The 24,864-nt window shown below is 43.5% G+C and overlaps 1 protein-coding gene across 6 annotated transcripts in view; it reads right to left on the bottom strand.

Moving 5' to 3' along the window:
* Window positions 1-23,110, bottom strand: part of BMPR1B (bone morphogenetic protein receptor type 1B) — a 495,158-nt gene extending 472,048 nt beyond the window's left edge. For 5 of the 6 annotated variants that reach the window (XM_090037100.1, XM_090037099.1, XM_090037106.1 and 2 more), the window contains exon 1: window positions 22,780-23,110. The gene's annotated coding sequence lies outside the window, so the exon portion shown is untranslated. The remainder of the gene's footprint in view (window positions 1-22,779) is intronic. The other variant, XM_090037103.1, reaches the window with a different exon arrangement.
* Between the last annotated feature and the right edge of the window lie 1,754 nt (window positions 23,111-24,864).

Genomic DNA, 24,864 nt, shown 5'->3' with positions numbered 1-24,864 from the left:
AAAGTCTGTCCCAGAACCCTTGCTTGTTTAAAATATGCCAGAGACACCCAGCATCCTGGTATGCTCTCTGAGCTGGGCTATTTCCTCCAGCCAAGCCAAGCTGGCCCCTCCCCTCTGCTCCCCAACCAGGGCAGGGACAGACAGGCGCAGAGGTCTGGCCAGGGAGGGGCTTAATTCCCCCTCTATTACACCAGCAGGAACCCAAGCCGGGGCTGCTGGGTGCTCCTCGCTTGCTGCTACAGTAGTGGGTACCACGGCCCCGGAGACAGAGGGGGGCGGGGAGGAAAGTTAGGCTTCCCTCTACAGAGCCACGTCTGCCCACCCTCACTGCTGCACTCCCTTTCCCCTCCCAGGGGCCCTGCATGGCTGTGCCCCACCTCTGGCACTGCAGCGGGAGGGGGCAGGGCCCTTGCTAGGGGCAGCAGGAGAATGAACACCTTCCCGGCAGGGGACGCTGCACTGCGGGGCTGACAGAGCTGCAGCAACACCAGGGTCCAGAGTGGGCCAGAGCCCTGCAAGCCCCCTGCAGTGCTGCTGTACTCCCCAGCAGCTCTGCCAGCCCCACAAAGTGGCCCCCACTGGGAAAGGGCTCACACTCTGGGAAGCAGTGCTGGGCTGCTGCCTGTCATCCTTAGTCACTTGCCACTCCAGGTGCTGGGCGGGAGTGGGGCCCAGCCCCCACCGCTCGGTCTGTGCTTGGGATAAGCCCCATCTGGGCCGGATATTTATTCAGCCACTGGCCCTGACCACAGGCCCAGCGGCAGCTGCTGCTGGGCCAGGCAGATCTTGATGCAGTGCCTGTGGCCAGCGTCCAAATAAGCCTTCTCCTGCCCAGAGGGGGCTTTCCCCAAGCACAGAGCAGCTGCCAGCACTGCAGCGGAGTCTGCCCGGCCAGCCACCACCGCTGTGTGCTCAGGCCAGCCCCCTCCCAGCAAGAGGAGACTTATTTGGATGCTGGTCCAGAGCACAGAGCGGCAGCTGCAGCCATGCCAAGCAGACCCCACAGGGATGCCAGCAGCCGCTCAGTGCTTGGGGTAAGCCCGCTCCAGATGAAGTGGAAGACCTAGGACATGTTGGATCACCAACATCAAAGACTGGATGGGGTTAAAACTGGCTGATTCTACAAGGATTTCAAAAGACCAAGACAAATGGAAGAAAGCTTGGCCACCTACATCAAAGGTGCCCCAATGGACAGTGTGGCTTCAGGATTGGCTTGGCTTGACTTGACAGAAGGCTTGCATATTGTTGCCTCAGTTTCCATAGCACTAAGATGATGTTTGCAGTGCTCTTAATGTAATAATGTCTGTCTCCGGCCTTAGCTACTATTAACTTTTGTGGGAGATGTGGCTACCTCTGTATATAGATTACAGTTTTGAGGGATAAAAATACAGTCACAAAGCATTTGTAACTTTTTCTACAGCTTCATACCACCCCAATACATCTGGTTTCATATACCAGGAATTGATAAAATCTGGTAAAGACCAATTAGACCAGGGCCTGGGGAGGTCCCCCCAATTTGCCCCCCCCCCAAATTAGCGGGGGCAGAATATCAGGGTTCCTCTCTGCCTTTCTTATATGCATCTCTTGAGTAGTGAAGATCTTCATAGGTCCATCTATATCTCAAATGTGAATTCAGGATAAATCATGAAAGAGAAGGTAAGAGCATGACTACCTGCCATTCAGCAAGGTTTCTGAGCACAGAAGAAATGGAGGAAATCCAGGGCTCTAGATAACAATGCAGACACTTCTGGTTCTTAAATCAGTGTAAAAGGAAGGATATTCTAGCCAAATATTCCAGAATACTAAAGAAGTATATAGGTAAAAGTTTCCCATCACATTTTTGTTTTTTCTAAAGACAAAACCCTTTCAGAAACATTTGCCTTTTTATCACTACACTTCTGTGAAGGACTAGCCTCTAAGTAACAAAGCACTTTTGTTGATATGGCAATTTTTTATCCCATATCTGCCTACCTTCCACTTCTATGCAGCCTGACTTTGTATCTGATGGAAAAATGAGTATGTTTATGAGTTATTGAAGGGTAGTTGGGCGCATCTACAGGAGATGCTTCCTGTTGAGCTGCCTAATTAGCTCCACAGTAAAGATTCAGCATCTACACGTGTGGCCCTATTAGGCAGCTGTAAACAAATTAACTCTACTGTAGGTTAGTACTTGTAAGGACAAGTACTATCCTTCAACAGCTTTATTTAGTGCACCGCAATGTACGTGTAGACTCAGACAGGCCTGGCTGGGGCAAGAGGGTGCTTCAATCCAAGGGCTGTTTTCTGGCTAGCCCCATACTGGAGCATTCTTATGCCCCAGCCAGCCCCTCCAAAGCATGCCAAGCCTGGTCAGAGGAGCCCCAGCTGACAGGATGATCCCCTGGCCTCTTACCACTTGGAGCTGCTCAAACCCAGCTCAACATGCTGTGGTCCCAGGCACACATGTAAACGCAGAACCTGAGAGCAATAAACTCTGATGTAAACTGCATGGGAGTTTATTCAGTCAAGTTAATTGTATGTGTAGATGTACCCAGCATAATAAAGTCAAATGCTAGTGTACTCTAGCAGGCTCTGGAAATCGCTGCCCAGAGAAATTATGTAATCCCTGTTTCAGCCACACTGGAAAAAAAAGCATTAAGGAAATATAGCATCAGACCATTTGAGCAGTGGCAGAGAAGGGAATTGGGCGATATACACCCATGTAAGATTGTACAGTACACCATAAACAGTTTTGATGGTTATTCAATTCACTGGATATTGCTTCTCATGAAATATCTGAATTTGTGTTTTCATCATCTCGGGTTATCAGCATATTTTCAAGACATCATATCTACAGAATTACAGCAACAAACAGTAACCTTGCAGGTTGTGATATCATCATTTCTTTGGCAGGGTCACTTTGAACTAAAAAACAGCTACATTTCCATTCAGAAGCCTCCCCCCAACTCTCCAACACAGCACTTGTAACTTGAGTTAAGCACCAAGCCTTTCTCTCCTACGGAAGGCAAAGGAAATCTTAGATTTGACTTCTGAGGGAACAGGTCCTAAATCTGAACAAATAAATGTACATTACCAGAACTCCTCTAAAACTGTCATGTGATTCATCAAGTTGGTAAATTTTTGTTTGGTCTGTGATGTGTTATCACATTTATTGTAATATTTCTATGTTTATATGGTAATAAAAAAGTCACACACTTCAGTTTTCTTGTATAACTAGTACACACCAGAGGAAAAATGTAAATAGAGTTCTTTCTAGGTCCTGGTTGTTAAGAAAAAAAACTCTTTAGCTGTAGGAAGAGACAAGATGAACCACCAAGATATTTTAAATAACTATTTAATTGTGCGTTTCTTTTCAACAAGAGTAATAGAAGTATTTTTAATTCGTAAGAAATCTGCTTTCTGAAAAACTTAAGTTATTATCTGTATTCATCAATTCCAGACATGCTGAAGGTGTAAGACAGTGGCCTCTCGCATGCAGAAATCTGCCAGTACACCTCATTCTAACATTTCTGTTATTCCATGCCTACACCTTTTATATGGGGACTCTTAATCCCAAATTTCATACAATGGAAGCATTGTTATTTCTATTTGTGAAAGAAGAAAAACTGAAGAAAGGGAGGGGGGGAAACCCTGAGCAAATTAGCAGTTCAACTCTTCTAGGCTGATGACAACATATAGGGCACTGACAGACATGGGGAAAAAACAAAACGCTACAATGGAAGCAGCAGTGAGTTAGTTCGACCCAACTCTGCAGTCTCTGTATAGATGGGGCGCTTCAGCGGGGCTTTTTGGAGCTTTTATCTAGTAGCTGATTCATCTAGTAGCTGATTCATTTAGCACTTTTATCTAATAGCTGCCAGCTAGCCCCACAGTGAAGCATACTCTGCCCTAGCCAGTCCTTCCACAGCATGTTGAACTAGGTCAGAACAGCCCCAGGGTGGCAGGCTGACCTCTCTGGGCCTCCTGCCAGCCAGAGCTTCTCTGACCCGACTCAATGAGCTGCAGTCCTCAGCGCACATGTAACCACAACTCTCAAGAGCCATAAACTTCTGTGTGAACCATGCTGGAATTTATTCATTCGTATTAACAGCACCTGTAGATGCCCCTAGAATGAAGAGAACTTAGGAGGTTCCAGTCCTACGTTCCAAATGCTGCATCACTTGCATCTTATAAATCAAATGATGTAAGAAACACACTCATATTTAGATTTGACTCTCTGTTTAACTCAACTTTTTATACTGTGTCATCCTACGTACTGAATTTTACATTGAAAATTTTCAGTGCTTCGATCTGCACCTATGTATTGGTCCTAAATTATCATGCAGTTGCCCCTGTTTGGTGTGAGAAAACCTGCAACTGTATCCTGCTTTGTGCATTGATAGTTCAGGTATTCTCACTGTCACTTAATTATGAAAACATAGATAAAATGAAGACTATTTCCACCTTAAAGAAAAACTGAAATTACATATTGCAATTATAGAAGTTCCAAATAATCCGATTATACAAAATAGCTTTACCTTAATATTTTTAATGAAATACCAACTGTGTGTGTTATAGTAAAATCTTCAGAAAAAGAAATTGAAATCTTTGAGTTTTCTGATATTATCAAGCAGTGGTGCTCTCAATGTTAATGGAGTACATTTTATAAATTAGTACACATAATGGTTTATAATTGTATTTGGATCCAACATAAACATTTATTTGTATTCACCAAAGAATTTAGCTGCATCAGAATAAAAGCCCACAGCTGAATCATCTGAAGTACCAAAACACAAAAAGAAAAAAAATACTGAATCAGACACTCAGAACAACCTTGGTACCATTTTCTTCATAAAAGACAACTTTTAACTCCAGCACTATTTTGAAGAGCTGCTTACCCCATTACAAATCCAAACTGAATGCTGGTTTACACAATTTCAATAAAATTTTAATTATATTTCTTCAAGAGTGTAAACTGATCGTGTCACGCAACTAAACACTTGTTGTTAATATTAATATATCTTCTGCTTCCACTACAGCTAAGGTTAACTTATCTTCCTTAAGCAAAGAGTGAAAACAAATGCAGAACCAACACTTTAAAATTAAAGAAAAGGCAAGGAACAACGTATTTCTATTTCATTAAGTATTGTGTCTTCAATGCTTTTGAAGATATAAGGCTTCCTCCTGGAAGATTTTTCCCTGACTTTGTAACGTAACATCTTTTAGTTCTTAGCAGTAAGAAAGAAATAAAGGAAGGAGCACAAAGGAGTAGAGATGAGAACCTAACAAACCAGGAGACATATGTTGCCTTCCCCTTGATAAACACAACTGAAGGCAGGCTCCCATTTAAAAAGGTCTCCTATACCAATATGTTCAGAAACTGTCCTACCTCATACTCTTCAATCTCTGCACTAAGTCATCTTCTAGAAAAGGAAATTATCCATGGCCAGGACACTGGTGTGTAAGCTGAAAGGCTGTATTGAAAAATGCATCAAAGTCCCAGAGTGATAACTTCACACATGCATTTCTTGTGGCCCTGCCCAGAACTGTATCCAGCCTACTACTATGCAGCCCACTGCTAAGGAATACATGGATTTACTTATCTGATGTCTTCTATACATTATATATAGTACAATAAACCAACCTTCAGTAGCATAATTTGTGAGAAAAAAATTTACCCTCTCATGGTCAAACATAGGTAGGTACAAGCATATGGCATAAGGCTCCATGGGTCTGATTCCTCCCGCATCTAAACATTTCCACAGATAATACTATGATTTTAGAGTTGTACTGTTGAGCCATGCTGCTTAGACAATATTGATCTGGTCAAGGAGATCCCTTAACAGTAATATCTTGCTTCTAGGATTTTATTTGACATTATGACAAATCTCGTAACCTGTTGTTCTTCCTTGGTTAATTTTTAAGTAGTTGCTATGTGACATTCATAGATGCTAGGGTGGGAAGGGACCTCAACAGCTCCTCGAGTCCAACCCCCTGCCTAGTCATTCCAATAGCCATAGAAAAGATGTCACTACTTATATTGATTACTTCATCATATCTTTGTATCCAGTATGATTATATAACTGGATAAGCCTACATTTAATTTGCCAAAAGAACCCCAAAAACCAAAGGGTCAGCTCCTCAGTTGATTTAAAAAGATAACATTCCACTGATTTTGCTGGAACTATGCTCAACACTATGCCAGGCAATAGCATAGTACTTCTTTCAAGCATGAGCCTTCAATGAGCCTCTGTATTCTCTTGCCTTCAACATGATTAGTTACTAGTGCCATTTTTTTGAATTACCAAAAGATGCTGCAAGACATTCAACTCATATCCATCAAAAGGATGCTAAATCTCCTCTGCCAAGTTTTTTTTGGCATACCTACACAGTAAATTTTCTCTGCACCAATATCAAGCAGCTTTGGACATATGGTAGCTCTTACCTTTCATGCTAGATACTTGAAGTACGTCACAAAGCTTTATTAAAACTTTTCACTACTCAAGCAATGCTTTTCACTACTCAAGCAAAGCCTGCTGTTAATTGAAACATTTGTACAAGTGCTCAACACTCAAGTTGCTCGAAGTCTCTGGGATTTAAGGATATTCATCCTCTTTGGAAAAAAACACATACACCCCACCCCTTCCCATGACTTGCCCCTGATCACAAAGCTTAGGACTATCCTGTAAACTTTGCTAAAAACACAGCGTCAATGAGGCAATGCCCAAGCGATCCTTGGGCAGTCCTATGCCAAAATCATGTTACCCTTCTGTCAGACCCTAGTGCGAGTACAAGAGCCAGGTTTGAATGGTAAGGGGCTTGGCTTGAGCCCCCACCCAGAAACCTAGGAAAAATCTACCTTTCTGGGAGTCCTAAAAGAACAACTTCCTCAATCACAAGTAATTTAGATACGAAAAATGAATATAACAATTTATTAAATGGAAAAAAGAAAACAACTAAACCTTATGAAACATAACAACTACAAAATACCCCAACTATTAAACAACATCCCAGATAAACATGCCAAATAAGAGCAACATTTCAAAATATGAAATACCTCAAATATTAAATTCCCCGAAGTATCACATCCCCTAAAAGGTTAAACTTGTTAAAATATGACAAACTTTAAAGTATTAACACCCAAACACCAAATGTCTTAACACAACACATTAAGCTCCCTTGAATTTTTTGGTCACATTTTTAACTGCAAACCCCACTCACCCTAGAAGTTGCCATCTTACCCACCCTAGGGAGAACACGGGATTTCTTTCTGGGTCACAAAGGAAGACTGTCACCACCTGCTGGCTCTCAAGATCACCAACCTCCCGCTGCTTGGACCTGCTGCTCTGTAACTGCAGTTCAGTCACTGTTGAGGTGTGCTGCTGGGGTCTCCCCTGCCTCTCACCATTGGGAATCACTACCATACAGAGTCGGTGCCGCTGCTTTAAGCAAAGCTGCTCTGCTGCCTCAGAGGGAATGTCAAATGGGGTTTCTGTCATCTCACAGTGCTTCTGGAAGTGCCATGGGGGTAGTCTCTGCTGCCAAGGGTCAGCACCAATTGTGCTCCATCTAGGGCTTCAGCTCTGAGGCTCATGAGTGAGACAACTTCATCTGTCTTACTAGGGAGAATTAACCAACCTCAGTGAGACCACTCTTAATGAGCAACCTCAGTCAGGAGGCTCCCTGAGGTCCCCGCACTCTCCAATCACAGCCACAAATCTTTCCTTCCTTGGCCCCTCAGGGTCCCAACCCCTCCCATGCCATCCCTTCTCCCCCTCCCAAAATTGTCACAACTGCCACAGACCCTCTGACCCCACATACCCGATGTGGGCATGAACATTAATGAACACCCACAGCAGGCCACCATAACCCATCGTTAGGCACCCACCAAATCTGAGGCAGCCACCCACCAATTACGCAGTCCAAATGCGGGGCCTGGCATCATTTTCACAGTCTGAGCCCAGTGGGCCCCCTACACCACCGACTGACCAAAGGGCCCCAGAAGTCCCAACTCTCCCTACAAATTGGCAGATGGCCCCAAACCAGGGCTTGCTAGTGTGTCAATTAATGGCTTCCCTGGGCTTAATCCCCCAATTAAATCCATGGAAGTCATTAATTGATATGTTATTAAGCAGTCTAAGCACCTAATTAAGCTCTAAAATGAATTATCTTATTAAAATAAAGCAACAGATACCATGAATTGTAGCAAATACCAACTATGTACACTTTATTAACTAATACCATTTAAGCACTTAAACTACAAATTGAAATATCTTATCAAAATAAAGCTATACTATGCACAACATGAATCATAATTAATACCAACTACATACACTTTATTAAAGGACATTATAAACAGGAGTTTACCAAAACTGAATGCTAACCTTAAGCCAGGCAGTCCATACATTGAGATGGCACACTCACCATCCACCGGGTTCATTGCAGTGGCAAGGCAGCATCTTGCCAGGGTGTACAGATGTGGAAGTGATAAGTCATGCTGGTTGTAATGGTGCAGCTTCACCACTATTACTTGGAATAGGTCCCTGGGTGCACATGCTGGTGCAGAGCCGATGCCAGAGCCCAGAGCCTGGCACAGCTGTTTGGAGCTTCCTGGCTGCAGCTGGCTCCGGCTCTGGGTAGCTGCTGCCAGCCAGGAGCCCAGGCTGCTCCCAACAGGCAGCTGGGATGCTGCAAGCCCTGCTGGTAGCAGCCCGGACTTCAGCAGCTACCCAGAGCTGAGTAGCTGCTTACAGCCACAGAGCCTGGGCTGGGGGGCAGGGGCACAAACAAGGCATCCTGCCATGTACCCCTTGCCCTCATTTTGTTTTTTTGCCATGCTGGCACTCTGGCACCTTCAGGAGGTAGGCACTGTGGTGTTTTTCAGCACTCCGACCAAAAAATGTTGCCTACCTCTGCGATGCTCAAAGGCAGCCTTCATGCGCTGTACATGTGAAGCAATCACTACAGGGGGATATTCCTGATGAAGCTTGTTTGTACATGGAGAACTGCCAGCATTTGCCATGCTTTGTTTCAGGTAGTCCCTTAACTTAAGATGATCAAATTTCACCAGCAGGATGTTAGCCACTGTGAAAACCTGCATGAGGAAAAGTGCCATCCCTCACCTTGCCAAGCTGCTTTCTGTAGCCCTTTTATGACAGGGAGGAAACAGTAACTTACTTCTCTCTCTGACCTTCGACCTCTGCAGTAGACTTCCTCTTGATGTGTGCCTCAGATTCCAAACAACAATCGATGCTGCTTTTCTGGACACATGCAGAGTTACACTGCAAGCAATACAGAAAAGTATGCCTCCATCTACATGCAAGGTCCCTGCAGGATACTGTCTTGCATATTTTGACGCTGAAATGCATTTAGTGGTCTTGGAAGACTTCTTGGAGTTCATTTATGCTCTCTCAGGCTGGAGTGAGCACGCATGTGGGTGCTTTAAAAGCTGGCACCAAAACCCTCCTAAGTTCCCTGGCTGGCCCCGAACTGGCTCCTGGACTGAGCCTATGACAGGGAATCAGCCTTTGATTTGCCCCCTCTCCCATCCTTTCCCTCCTCCTGTTCTTGAAGAGGGCAGGGCTTCCTGGCCTTTTCTGTTTTTGCAGTTCTTTCTCTACCTCAACCCCCACTCCCACTTGCCAATGTTGTGCCATTTCACAATATCCATGCTTCTTCATGGAGGCCACCCAAATTTGCAGTTTCTGCAAAAATTGGTAGGTCCCTACCCATCATATATGCAAGCAGGGTTACACATCTATATAGGTTTCCCTCACTCTATGCAGGTTCTGCATGTGCAAATTTTCCCTTATGCGATGACCCTTTTTATACCCAGAACTGGTTACGAGAGGTAAATTTACTCTTTTGCACAGGCATGTTCCCCACTCCCCCAAGCAGGTAAGCCTGTGGGGGGAGGGAAAAGGGCCATGGGGCAGCAGCCCCACTTACCCCAGCCCCCTGCTGCAGTGGCCCCAGGAGTAGCTGATGTCAGCTACCTGCAGCCACTGGGCTGCACTGCACCCCCCGGGGCTCCACATGTCCCCCCTCACCCCAGCCCCTGGGCTATGCCGTGTCATGTTGCAGGCAGCTGGCATCTGCTGCTCCCAGAGACAGAGCTGGGGTGAGTGGAGACAAGCAGAGGCCCAGGGGGCACAAGGCACAGTGCAACTTGCCCCCTGCTCACCCCAGTCCCTGCTGCAGTGGCCCCAGGAACGGCTAATGCCAGCTGCCTCCAGCTGCTGGGCTGTGCTGTGCCCCAAACCACTCAGGGCTCCACTTATCCCTACTCATCCCAGCCCCTGCTGAAGCAACCCTGGAAGCAGCTGACACCACCTCCCTGCACCACAGCATGGCACAGCCCAGCAGCTGCAGGCAGCTGGCACTGGCCATTCCTGGGGCTGTTGCAGCATGGGCAAGTTGCACTGCGCCCCATGCCCCCGGGCCTCCACTTACTCCCACTCACCCCAGCCCCTGATGCAGCAGCCCCAGGAACAGCCAACACCAGCTTCGGAGGGAACTGGCAGTGGGTGCGGGAGGTGGGGGAGAGTGCAGCTCTTGCTGCTACATGCACCCCGGGAGGGCTGCAGTCTTCGGGGGGGGGAGGAGGGGGGAGATGTGCCGGGCTTTTCCTGGGGGGCGCACAGCAGCAAGTGGGTGCAGCAAGAGTGGCACCCCACCCCCCCGCACTTGCTGACAGTTCCCCCCATTTTGCTCCCTGCTGCAGCCCTGGGAGCAGCCGACACCACCTCGCTGCATCCCTTAGGCTATGCTGCACCCCTCTCCCCGCCCCTTACCTAGCCCCAGCCTCACTCCCTCCCTACCTCAATGCCATGGGAATGTATCCTTATTTGTTACCTTATAAACTGGGATCCCTTTATGCAAATTTGATTTACGTGCAGTTTTCCAGGAACACGTGTACCACATTAAGCAAGGGAAACCTGTATAGGCAAAAAAACTTCCAGTATAACTGTCTTTATACAAGACACATTTTGCCATTATGACTATGTCAGCAAATCTTTAAACATAGGTTAGGCTAAAGTCACTGGGGGAGCCAAGAAAGGAAAAAAGGATGCTGTGTGACATGCCTATAGATTTTATTGTAATCCATTCATATTTTACCATCTATAGAACATTATGCACTGCTATTGTCCTGACCTGGCCACTACTGGAATCCTCACAGAATGTATAACAAAGAGGTGGTGGCAGTAGGTAACACTTTGTTCAAAACTCTCCATCTCTCTTACATTCTAGACTTCAGCATCTGCAACTTATCCAACACCTCTCACATACAAAAAAGCTAGACGACACATTCAAAACACTCCAAGGATTCATGTTGGGCATAGAAACTAACCCCTTTGGCCAGTCATGCAAAGAGTTACGCATGTGTTTCAACTCTGTTACCATGAATAGCCCCTTTGAAATGAATGAAACTACTCTCACATGTGCTTGCTTTACTAGCTGTTATTTCAGTGAGTGACACTACTCGCAGCAGCAAAGTCAAATACATGGCGAAGTCTTCACATGACCAGACCCTTATTTGTAAAGTCTTCTTTAGACCTTCCTCCTTTACTTCAAAAATAAATTCTTCAGACTCCCTCAGAATAGAGGGGTTTTTTCTTTCCCAGAGAACACTGGAGCTGCAGGTAAAGGGCCTTCTTAAAATTTTGTATACACATTCTTTATTTACACCTTACTTCTTATGTCATATTAAACTACACTTTAATTTGTTTATTCTATAATTAGCACTATATTCGTATGGTAAAAGTTCTGTTATTCAGCATCTTACAAGCCGGCATACTCTACTAACCGGCATGCCGGCTTGTAAAGTGAAACCGGAAGTGCCCACCACGACACATCCGGTTTCTCCGAGCCCCCACGAACTAGGGTGAAGCAGCTTGCGCTGCCAAGCCCTCATGGCCCAGGGGCATAACAGGCTGCGTGGAGCCTGCCTCCCCACTCCGCAGGGCCCGCAGGGCCTGCAAGAGGGTTGGCGATGCCCCGGAAGTGGCAGAAGTGGCAGCCTGAACAAGCAAGGACGTGTGTTCAGGCCACTCAATTAACCAGCATATTTTGTTATCCGGCATCCCCCATTCCAGGGGGATACCAGATAACAGAGCTTTTACTGTAGTAGGCAACCACTGATCCTCTGGATCATGGTGTACATGGAAGAGGTCTAGTCAGAAGCCTGATAAATTCAAATGTGCTTCTTCTATAAAAATCAGTATTATATACAAGAGTGTTTCTAAATAATTATTTCAAAATGTATAGAAGTATCTTTAAGGCAACTATTTTCAAACAGGGTAGACTTGCATGTTATAGACTAACTAGAGTAAATATGCATCTGAGATTTGTGCTATATACAGACACACACACGGTATATGTATACACTAACGTGTGCACATGTATACATATAGCACATGTGTGCACGCTGTCTCTCTCTCATACACACATACCCCCAGCAGCTTTTATAAGCTGAAGCTTGCTTCATCAGATGCTTTCTGTAAAAGAATATGCAGAGTATAAAAAACAGAGACATCAGAATACAAAAAACAAAGGGGAGTGCTGGGAGAGACGAGCAAACAAGCAGTACACCCATAGGAACAAAAGACTCAAAGCCAACCCAGGTAATGAGATAAGAATCAGTACTCCCTATTTAAAATCATACTTTCTGCAGCCAACGTCCAAGCAGTATTCATTCACTCTGCTATGTAGGGTTCTCCCAGTCTGTTCAATGTAGACAGCAGAGGCACTAAAAGCAGGTGATGGTATATATGACACTGATGGAGTTGCAAGTGAATGAAGCTCAGATGTTATAATCTATCTTATTAGGTCCAGTGGTGATGTGGCCTGTATTGATGTTGGGGAACAAAAGGCATTTGGGCCCAGGTATATTATCACATAGCAGCATGAGTGACTGGTACCTACTGAATCGGGGGGGGGGGGGGGGGCACCAGCCCTACCAACAGCATCAGTGTCAGCCGTCGGGGGGGTGGGGGCACGTGCAACCCCTACCCAGTCGCCTATGCATAGCAGGCTGATAAGACTGTTGTCATGGACAAAACAGCATATAGACAGGAAGCTGAGAGACAACTTTACAACAGAGTTTCACAAACTCCTTTCAAAGGACCACATGGCACAATACCAGGAGGAACTGGGTAAACTCTTACAGGGTCTACCTCCGGAAACACATGAGACGATTGCTGGCTTCTACCTCCTAGGAGCCCAGGTCAGGCAATTTTTACTTATTACCCAAGATTCACAAACCTGGCAACCCAGGATGTCCCATTATCTCTCGCACTGGCAGCATCCAGAGGAGTTTCTGGTTATATGGACTCTATCTTACCACCAAATGCCACTGGAGCTGCCAGCTGTTTGAAAGACACCACAGATTTCATATAGAAACTGGCCTCTACTGACAAGCTTCCACCTAACATATTAGCTACCATGGATATCACATCTTTACCTTACCTTCTACTTGACTTCAAACTAACATGGCTAGCTATATCTCCATTTTCAAAAAATCATCCTCGCTATAGTCTCCCTCTTCTTCTTAGTGCCTTGCAATTTAAGGTGTTTGGTGCTTAAGCAGTTATAAAAAGTCTTGCAATCTCAACTGCATGGGTAGACCACTACAGACTTGTACAACCCAATAACTTCGGAGGAATGCACTTAAAAAGGCAAGACTTGAAGTTGTACCATACCTTTTTTTAAAGTTGCTCAGCAGTAAGAGGAATGACATGCCCAAAAGGTTTATATAAATAAGTTTACATGCTACAAAGGGCAGGAATTACATCAAGGTAAATACATCAAATTTATGTAGAGTATCTGAAAGAACAAGAGAAGCGTGGAAAAAAGATCAGGCACTTATAATACCATTTTTATCTACCATCCCAAGTCAAGTTACATGAACTGACATGGTGCAAACAACATTTCAATTGTCTGCAAAGCATGAAACCCACCCTCTGTAGACAGGCAGCAAAACACCTTATATACCAACACTTAAGCCAAAGAAATAATTTAAATAGTACTTAGAAAGCTAAGTGACCAAAGAGCATGATGATTTTCAGGCCTCAGGAAGGCATAATTGGTTTAAATACATTTCAGTTTAATTTTTCATCATTTCATGGGGAGCTGGAGCAGAAGTGGTGGAGGGCTCCCCCTCAACCAAGGGGTAAGCTTGTAAGGTATACCAGGTATTCTGTTCAAGACATTCCATATATCTTGTAAGATAATACAAGCCAGATTTGTTGTGTTTTGTTTTAATGAGAGATCAATTTCTTAAGCAATCATATGCCTCTATGAACATTAACAAGAAAACAGAAGCCTGAACAAAATCATTTGAGTTGACAACATTTCTTAAGCTTTGCTTAGAACTTGTGTTAATTTTCTAGTGCGCAGCTAAATTTCACTCTAAATGTGAAGGCCCTGGTAACACCGTTGTCTACCTTTCAAAAAGGACCAACTATTCTTTAATAATATTTTGAGAAAAATTTATTCTTTTCCAATTCTGACTTGTCAAACTGTTGATCTTTTTTATGTTATTGACTCATACCAATAATGCCGATTTCTCATTAGAATAACAAGGCAGTATACTTCCCATTGCCAACGAGTCTGAATTGAGGTTTGAGAACCCCCTTAAGTTAAATCAGGTTACTTTGTTTGATCATCTCCTATTTTAGGATTTGTAAGATAGAGCTCAGAGTCTCATGTTGGTTTATTTTGCTAGAGGCAGAGAAAACAAATAGGAAACTTGTGATGGCATTAATTCTGCCAAAATCTGGAATTTCCAGTCTCTTGCTTTCTTGCAGGGAACAGCGGGGGGTGTTGAGAGACAAATCCCACGTCATAGTATGGAAGGACTCAAGAAATTAGCACACAGCTTTAAATGTACCCATTCTCTATGATTTTCTAACATACAAACATAGATCTGCCTGCTTCTTTGGCCGCTGTTTAAATAAAATCCAGCCATGCTATAGAATATGATATTATATATACCATTACATCTTGTGCACTGCTAATGGATAGCTAACATAAATTTCCCCAGAAACCCAACTAGAATTCATATACGTACTACTGAAGCCAAAATCCTCACTAAAAATGCCTTTACTAGTATAGCTAAAGTAACCCCATTTGCAAATAAGCCAAAGCAAACTTGGAACAGGAGATTAAAATCTACGGCAGAAAGGCATCCTGCCATAAAGAACTTAGTACAACCAACAGTTATACTATAATGATAGGTATCCTATAAAAAAAACAAAACACATATTTATACTAAGTGAATGCACACATTCACAGCATAGCATAGTAGCAATGACATTCAGTTCTATGATAGGGATGTTAATTTGCTTGTTTCCTTCTCCTAAGCAGAAATAAAGCCACAATTATATATTAAAATCCAAACTTACAACACAAGGTAAAATTGTATTTCTATAAGAATCATACTGCAATGAACTCAATGGAATTTGTTGATCAATAAAGGTATTATTTCATAAGCACGGACATCCCAATATGGCAATTAAATCATTATCCAACAGCTTGAAAATATTCCCCATATTGAGAACAACAGTAGGTTTTCACGCTATGAATGATATAGTCTGATACCAGCAATATCTTGCGCTTGGACATCACTCTTGATCCAAGGATCTAAAAAGGTTGTACAAATAGTTAAAAGGTATATCCTATTATACAAAAAGTTCAAAGTTCAAAGAACAATATGACTCAAATCTGCACTGTCTGAATAAAGGCAAAGAGTGGTGCTTAAGGGTTTCACATGCTCCACATGTGCTTAAGGGTTTCCTGCATGAACCTTCCTTGTAAAATTATGCCCCAGCAGGCTTGTCTAGGGACAAAGTGAACACAGGAAGTGAGTATATACTTAATGATATTTGTGTTGGCTAAAAATTAATAATTCATGCATTTCAGACTACCAAAGATACTGATCTTCATTCATAAAAGTCTTTCTAGAAAAACCTGCACCTCAACTTCAGTAGCCAAAACAGATAGCTAATTAACTTAAACTCAGTTACTATATATTGTTCCAACTTTTCAATACATCTGACAAAAGCAGATTTTATTTGCTTTATGCAAATCTTCCTGCATGTACCGAGACAAAGCCAACAAGCAATAGATTTTGAACTAATTTAGCAAAGGAATATTGAAAAAACATTTCTGCTGTTGTTGCACTGTTGTGTTAGCCCATACATGCATGTAACTCATCAGCTCTTCAAGGGGAAAGAAGAGTCCCCAATCCAACACCTGGCAAACACACAAAGAAGGAAATGATTTTTAAATATCTGGTTAGAAATAAAACTTTATTTGTATGCTTAAGTTCCATAAATACAAATAAACTAATACTGTTCACTCTTTACAAACAATCCTACTCCAATATGCATATGAATAATGGACGCAGTTTAGCCCACATTGTATGCCTTGAGATTAAAATTTTAAAAATTGTTGTAGTTAAGAGTATAACAGCTGCAACAAAAATATGTACATCTATTTCTATTTGGAAAAAAAAATATTGAAGCTCAGATTACAGAGATTTAATCAATTTTTTGCAAGAAAGAAAGACACAAAAAAAAAAAAATTAAAAGACCTTCTAAAACCAGAACTACTAAAACAGCTATTTTCAGTAAGCAAGTTAATCACAGCATTACAAACCACTCTCTCTCACTTTATGAACCTTGATTGAGCCAAATGGGTAAAAATTAAAATGGAACTAATTTAAGTCCCGAAGCTGCAAACTTGTATGTAGATAATTTTATTCACGAGTAGTCTCCACTGAAGTTTGAAATAATCAATGTGCTTGTAGCTTCAAGGAATAAGCTTTGACTAACAATCTTCTTAGGAGCTCTTTTGTCACAAACAAATCTTAAGTGGCGGAGGCTGACTTTTTCTGTCACTTGGATTGTATTACGTGAAATTTTTAGAGGTGCACTGATACATCAGTCTGATATAGGATCAGTACCAATATAAAGAAAATTGGCTGCATCGGAAATCAGCACAACGTGGCCAATAATTTGGCTGATAAATGCCTGTGCGTGCACACAGCTGCAATGCAGAACACAGGCAGCAAAGAGCACAGCCTGGCAGCTTGGAGAGCTGCGTGCAGCTGGTAAGTCTGTTGTGGTGGAAGAAGGGGGAGGGAACTGGCATGGGGGGGCAGATCAACATCCACCATGGTGAGGGAAGGAGTGGGGCAGGGACTGGGATAGACGCTGCCCAGCTGGGGCAGAGTGGGGCATGGGACACGGGATTGGGGTGGGGCATGTGCCCCCAGGATCTGCATGGGGAGACTGGGCTGAAGCTGCAGGCTGAAACCCATACCCCCTCTCTTCCACCACAGACTTACCAGCTGGATGCAGCTGTATAGGAAACAGGATCAGTATCAGCAGATATGCCTCCTTAGAAATCAGCTATCAGTATCAGCCCCCAAAAACGTGTCAGTGCACCCCTAGAAATTTTTCGATCACCTACTTTTTTTTTTTGTTTCTTTAGGAAAGTAGCAATTGATTAATTTATCATTTGAGTTCTGGAAAAAGCTAACAGAAAATGTAAGAGTTATCACTATCTTTGCAATACTAGCCATAAACAAGTCACTTCAGTATACTGCCTTTCATTTTATATTATGCAAGTTTAGAGGTATTCTTTTATGCCATATGCCCACCAAAGGATTAGGGAAAACAGTGGCAATTACAATCTTAAAAAAAAAAAAAAAAAATTAAATGAATGCAATAAAAACCAAAAATAACAAAAAAACACCCAAACAAAATGCCCCAACTCATACCCGGGTCATACTACAGATCCTTTATTACTAAAATATACTCTTACTCTGTGTGTATTGTCTTGAACAATTTGAAGGGAACCTAACTAAACATTTTCCATAAACAGGGCACCTTTTGAATTATTTTCTCATTGAGAGAAAATCATTGCAATCATTAGGCCTTATACAAAACTGCCGAACACTAACCGTATGAGGAAACACTCCCTTTGTTGCATAGACTAATAAAATAAATAATTGTTACTACTGCTACTACAAGTTAATCAGAAGCAAAAAGACATTTAAGAAAAAGAACAAAGATAACTGTACATTCTGTTATGTTGATGCATGTGTTCCTTCTGAAGGAATATGACAATCCCAAGGCTAGAAATGCAAGAAAATGAAGTTCACCTTGTTGAAAATACTAACAATTAAATAATTTATTTTAGGACATGACAAAAAAGTGTGTGGGGCGGGGGAAAATACCTTATGTTCAGGTTTGGGGGCTGGTAGATCATTAATTGACAGTGAAAAGGTTAACTGAATTGGAATTTACATATGATGCTTGGCTACACTTTCAAAAGAAAATGTTGTTGATCTATATCCATTACTCAATTCATGTATTTAAATGGACAAAGTTTTCTCTGTTGTTACGCTTTAGATGCAATAGCCAACAAACAGTTAACAAGGGTCTGTTCTGATTCTCTATAGCCCTTAGTATTTAAGAAGTACCTAGGACTACACTACCTCATGGCTTCTGGAATCAACAAAATTAGTGGGCTATGGTTGCAGAATCCAACAGCAAAGAAAACTAATGGATTTTCAGGCTTTTGACTTCTAAATTGAACAAATTTGATTTGGAGTCAAAGAAAGAATAACTGTGGAAACCCAAGGTGACATTTTTATAAGCCCTTTCCTGACTATAACCACAATTTCACTCATGTCTTGGTCTCTTACACATGTGAATAGTTCCCTTGACTTCAGCAGGACTAATAACGTGAAAAGGGAACAGAATTTGAATCTTTAAAATTAAATGCATTCCATAGTTAAAATGTATTAACTCTAATAATTTGAATACATCATTTAACTTCTCTTGGAGTTACTATTTCTTGTTACCAGGGTGGAAACTCAACAGGACAAGAACAAGAAAGGCTAATTTTTATTTAAAATACTAAAGCAAGGTTATAAGAAGGAAAAAAAGACTCAAAGGAGGCATCCCATAGAGACACAAATACCTATTTCATGAGAATTAAATCTCCCATTTTTTAAATGGCTATAGTTACATTAATTTAATGGAGTTACATGGATACAAATCAAATTCAGACAACCTGACACTATACATCAAGGGATTTTAATGACATTGAGTTAGCACTGGCACAAATCTCGAGTGGTTTATGAATCCCAGAAAAGTTTAGCATACCAGGCAGGGAGAGCTTGCTTCTTCTAAAGAAAATGTGAATAAAGTGTTGAACTACAAAAGGTATTATTCTAAATTGTTCCTCTTCAGGAAGCAACAAGATTAAATATTTATAGTCAGAGTCCAATGTAAACTGGAAAAAAAAATCATGATGAATATACACACTTACAGATTTTAAAATTAAGAAGAGGTCATGGTTTCTATATTCTGATCACAAAGCAGTATTCAATTTAAGTATTTTCTTGAATTATTCCATGAGTCCAACTATTTCTCAGGGGGCACTTCTATATGTGCCTATTAATGCACAGCAATAAGTTCCAGAGCTTATCACTCCAGTTTATTGCTGCACATGCACCCAGGATCACAGCCCTGGCTGGCAGGGCATCCAGAGGGTCAGCCTGCCAGCCCAGGACTGCTCCCCCTGGCTCAACGTGCTGACGGGGGCACAAGGGTGCTTCAGCACAGGGCTACCCAGCAGGCAGCCCCCACACTGAAGCACCCTCATGCACAGACTGCAACTTTGGTTTTTGCCAGTGGGTACTTTTTTTTTTTCCTTTGCATTCCTGTGCTGAGCCCCAGACATACCCAGAAGAGGCAATGACTTACTTCAGCCTTGCTCATGGGTGCTGAGTAGCCACTATTTTTTTTCTGTGGGTGCTAGAGCCCCAGAGCATCCACAGAATCAGCACCTACGCTCTCATGCCCCAGCCAGCCAGGCCAACACCTACACATGTGCTGCTTCTGAGTTATTTACTCCATAGCAGAATAGTACTTGTATTTATTTACAAGTATAAATTATAAATTAGTTCATGCCCAGGGACATGCCCAGGGAAGCCTAATACAGTGTGGCAGTGGGCTAAACACTACAGTTACTTACCAAAAGAAAGAAAAAGAAAAAAAAAAACACTCACAAAAAAGGGGGGGGCTTAAGTAGATTATAAACAGTAACTGATTATCCCATAGGAATTTCTAAATAACTTAATGAAGTAATGTAATTTCAAACAGAAATGCATGAAAGGTCAGAGTAAACATGCACCAGTGTTTATTATTTTTCAAAAACGTCTTGGTTCCATTAACAGCATTTTCTTTTTTTAAAAAAATTAGAACATACTTCACAACAGCGCCAGTACATAAATCCATTGCATCTCACCTGAACTCAGGAGAACTAAGACAATGGATACAAGACTTGTATGTATAATGGAGATATGAGAGGATATTGAGGGCGGGGCGCCTAATTCCTTTGTAAAAATCTTAAACTATTTCATCTCTTGGTATATTTCTCCTCCTACAACCAGAGAGCTGTCTAGTAGAAAGAGTACAGTACTTCTCATCAGGGCCAAGAGTGCTTTGGAACTCACACTAGGAGAGAAATAAGATTGCACATGCAAAATCTAGAACGGCTTCCAGACAGTTCTGTCAGAGTTTTGCTTATCAGGGTCAAAATATTTAAGTTATTTCAGACAATACAAACATAGCAGCTTATCTATATAAAAAGGAGCTACCGTATTAGGAGGTCAATGTGTTTCAGAGTCAGCTCTAAATGTGTTACTATTAGATCACTATCATTCATTTCTGTCAGCAGTCCATATTATAGCCAAAGAAAATGACATCTCAGATGCTCTTTCTACAGTCACAAATAGAGGTGGCGTATTCTATGGACATGTGGTAAAACAAGATTCTCACACTCGCAGCCAGGTATGAAACATACCCAAATCCGGTGAACACGTTGCATGTAACTTATGCAAACATCCCATGCATACTTTATAGCAAGTTACTTGTAAATAGCCTCTCTGAACTCAAAGCAACTACTCACAGGTAGAAATTTAGCAACTTGCAGGCCAAGGCCCAAGTTTCTCTCAGATGTGTGAATATGGAATAGGAGCATTCTGGTCCCAACCCAGTACAACACCTAAGCAGATGCTTAACTAATTATACAAATAAACCAATTACACCAAACTTTATCTGTCCCTGTGCTTAAAGTTAGACATACACTTCCCTGGCTTTGAGCCAAAACACTCAGTCCATTGTATCATGTACAGTCCCACACAAGGAACTCCAAGTACATGTAGTGGGGAACTACGAGTGTTGGAAGGAGCAACCCAGAAGTCAAACCGCAAGTTCCTGATATGCCCACCACTTCCACAGATGAGAAGCAGAAGGAGCATGACTGACTGAGGTCAATGGCATTAAAAGAATGGAGAAAGCAGGATTCCTTGTTTTAAAACAACTACCAGGGTTTTAATAATACATTCTAAATACAATTATAGTAAACCACATAACACTAACTGAATTATACAATACTAATGACAAAAAGATTATACTAATTTATGATCCATTTCATCAGGCTTTTAAGTTGATTAGCTGCAAGCTATGAATAGGCTGTTTTCCCCACCAGGAATTCAACAAAATCTACCGCTGTAAACTACAAATCCACTGGTAGATTGGCATAGCTTGTATGGGTTAAGAGGCAGGAAGGAAGGGAGGAGAAAGAGAAAATGTATTGGTAAACAAACAGGAGAGCACTGCCTAAAAAGAGAGAGAAAAACTACTTTTTCCATAAAGTCACAGTTCTCCTTTATAAAACAAGACTGATATGGACAAAATGACATTTTGATTTAAAAGCACATTTTAGTGTCATTAAGAATTCATCAACAGCTTTTGACACGTGAGTAATGAGATTATATCAACCTGTAACAGGTGACCACAAAGAAAGGTCCAATGGCTTACTAAACAGCTTATCAAATTAGACAAATAACACACTGTATCAAATTTTCTAGGACTAAGTTACACTTAAAAAAAAAGTTATAAGGACTATTTGTACTACTCCTAGAACATGTCTAAAGTCGCGGAAAAGTGACATTTTGGAAAATTAAGTGCATTTTACCTGTCAAAACATCCCCACAATATGGAAAGACTATATAAAAAAAAGCAAGCAGTGGTTTTGAATGATTATACAATGAACTTGAAGAAAAGCACTAGCAGCTACAAAGCAATGCCCTCACTCAACATCTCTATAGCGAATGTTTCTGAAGAAGGAAAAGGATCCTCTTCAGATGCAAAAGTAACAGACAACAGTGTGACCCCCGAAAACACTCAATGGTGCAAAATGCAGCAGGAACAGCATGCAACCAAGCCTGTGAAGGCTCAAAGGGATGTTATTCCAGACGGTCCCTTTCTTTCTAAATAATGAAGGGCAAGTAGGCTCTTTAGAGTCCACCTGTGTCGGAAGCAAAATTAAAGCATGCACTATATATCGGGGCTTGACTTAAAGAAGGGCAGTTTAAGATTGCTGCGGGAGGGTCCAGGAAGAGGCTCAAATTCACCCCCAAGTGCCTGACTGCAGACCAGGGGAGTTGCTCTCTGCAAGGCGCCGCTTCCCCCCTGGCCCCGCGCGCAGAGGCCAGGACAGGTGCGAGGGGCGAGGGCAGGGGCAGTGCCCGGGGGGGTGGGACCCGCCGAGGCTCCCCCCGACCTCCCTCCCTCCCAGCCCTCGGCTCCTCTCTGCCCCACACGGGCCCCGGCCCCCGGCCCCGCTCCCTGCAGAGCCCCGGGGCGCCCCGCTAGGACCCGCCGCGTCGCCCCCTCCTCCCCTCAGCGCGGGCAAACTTCCCGCCCCCTCGCTCACCCCCGGCCCGGCCGCGCCGCCTCGCCTCGCCTCGCCTCGCCTCACCCTCTGCGGCTCCTGCCGCCGACTGAGCCGGAGCCAGAAAGTCCCGGGCTTCACCTCCTCCCAGCGCAGCCCAGCAGCTCCACCAGTTGAGCGCTGCTGCCGCTAAGCCATACCAGGGCCCAGCACCGCCTCCTGCGCGCACGGGACTCGCCGCGCATCCATGGGCTTCCCTGGTGCGCCGGGGGGGGAGGGGATGCTGAACAAGAAGCCCCCGCTGCCGCTCAGCAAGCGAGCCGCCAACCCAGTCTCAAGCTGCAGCCTCAAAGCCTCAGCCCATGTCCCCCAGCCCGAGAGCCTCGAGGAGAGGTGGAGCAAAGGGGCCGCCAGCGCCGGGGAAGAGCCGAGACCCCCCCGCAGCGGAACGGCCCCGGGGGGAGGGGGGCTGCAAGCACCCGCCCGCTAACGCAGGAGGTCAGCCGCCTGCCTGGGCTGCGAAGTGCAGGGCAGCGGGGCTCCGGCACCCGGGTCCTTGCCGGGGTGAGTGCGGTTAGGCGCCCAAACGTGATTCACAAATTAAATCCAAGGTGTGAAAGAGCCGCCTGCCTTGTTGCGGGCTTCCTGAGCGATTTGCAACAGAAGAACTGTTCTGTTAGCTTCCTGTGGTTCAAACGAGGAGGAGTGCAAGCTTAGGGCTGGGGGGTGCCTCCCATCTACAAAGGTCGGGAACCCCTGGGTGCACCTGCACAGTGCCGTAGCAAGAGGGGCGATGAGCAGGGCGACCAAAGCGAAGGGGCACCGCAGTCGGGGTGGGGCAGGCGTGTGCCTGCCGGGTCTGTGCGCAGGGCGAGCTGCTGCGCGCTTTGCCCTGGGCGCCAAACTTGGGTGCTACAGCACTGCCTCTACAAGATGCTTACTGTGCATTAGCCTAATAAACACTGCATGGTAGCATGTCAGCAAAAAAACATGCTCATAGCCTACTGTGCTGTATTAGGTGAATGCACAGTAAGGTCAGTAAATAACAGCACACAGGTGCTACTGTGCATAACTTTAGTCAGTACTTTATTAAGGAAGTACTAAATGAGACGCATAGTATCTAAGGCGCGTTAATGAACATGTAGATGCGCCCACCGTCAGAGTATATACTGCCTCCTCTCTGCTGCAGTGCCTTACTGTTTTGTGGACTGAAATAACACCTAGAGGCCAAGAACCCACAGTGCGACTGTATAACATGACAAAGCCTTCTCAGTTTTTTTACTATCCCGTTTTTTTCTATTACCCATTTAGGAAAATGACTAATGCTGTCAAAAGTTCCATTTAGCCTTTGAACCACTGCACTAGAGTGAAGGCCAAAAGCAAGAACAGAAATGGTATGTCAGACAGGGAGAGGTTACAAAGAACAATAATAATAGCAGCAGCAACAAACAACAGTAATTTATTTCCCTGTAACATCACATGTGCTGTTATAGTCCTCCCAAAAGACAGAGCCTCGTTTGAGTTTTCTTTCCATTTAGCCAAAATATTTTGTCATTTGCAGGACAGAAAGAGACTGCCTCAGTATTATGGGATCTGCATACACATGGGTGTTTCCAAAAGTAATGGCAATTTTTTAAATAAAACCATAGTGTGCGCAATGAGTGGGGCATGACACAGCAGCAGGGAACACTGATGGCAGCACTGCCAAAACCCCACATCGTTTATGACTGAGTAGGGAAGTGTTGTGGTCCAGTAAGTGATCATTACATGCAAAGTGGTATTCTTTCAAAATTGCTGTTACTTTCTGAAACACACTCATACAAACAAACACGAGTGGGCAAACCAGTTTTGAAAAACAAAAAGAACCTCCTGCACCTGACCTGTCACCTATTTCCAGGGCTGAACCTGTCTCTACGTTCCTGACTTGTTTGTTTTCTCTTTTACACGCACCTTTGCACTTCCAGACTGTAGTTGGAACCAGAAATGCTGAAATAAATGCAAGGAAAGCTGGAAATCTTGCAAAAAAGCTAATTCTTGTTCTCCAACTCACTTTTGTGATTTATGTTCATGATTACCCCATATACATCTTAAATTTTAAAATGTTTGGCTAGCCAAGTCAATGCCACA

The sequence above is a fragment of the Crocodylus siamensis genome, chromosome 2, assembly GCF_052110815.1.
Source record: "Crocodylus siamensis isolate JL-2025a chromosome 2, ASM5211081v1, whole genome shotgun sequence".
Taxonomy (NCBI): domain Eukaryota; kingdom Metazoa; phylum Chordata; order Crocodylia; family Crocodylidae; genus Crocodylus; species Crocodylus siamensis.
Note: the sequence above shows the minus strand (reverse complement) of the source record. Positions and strands in the feature narration are given on the sequence as shown.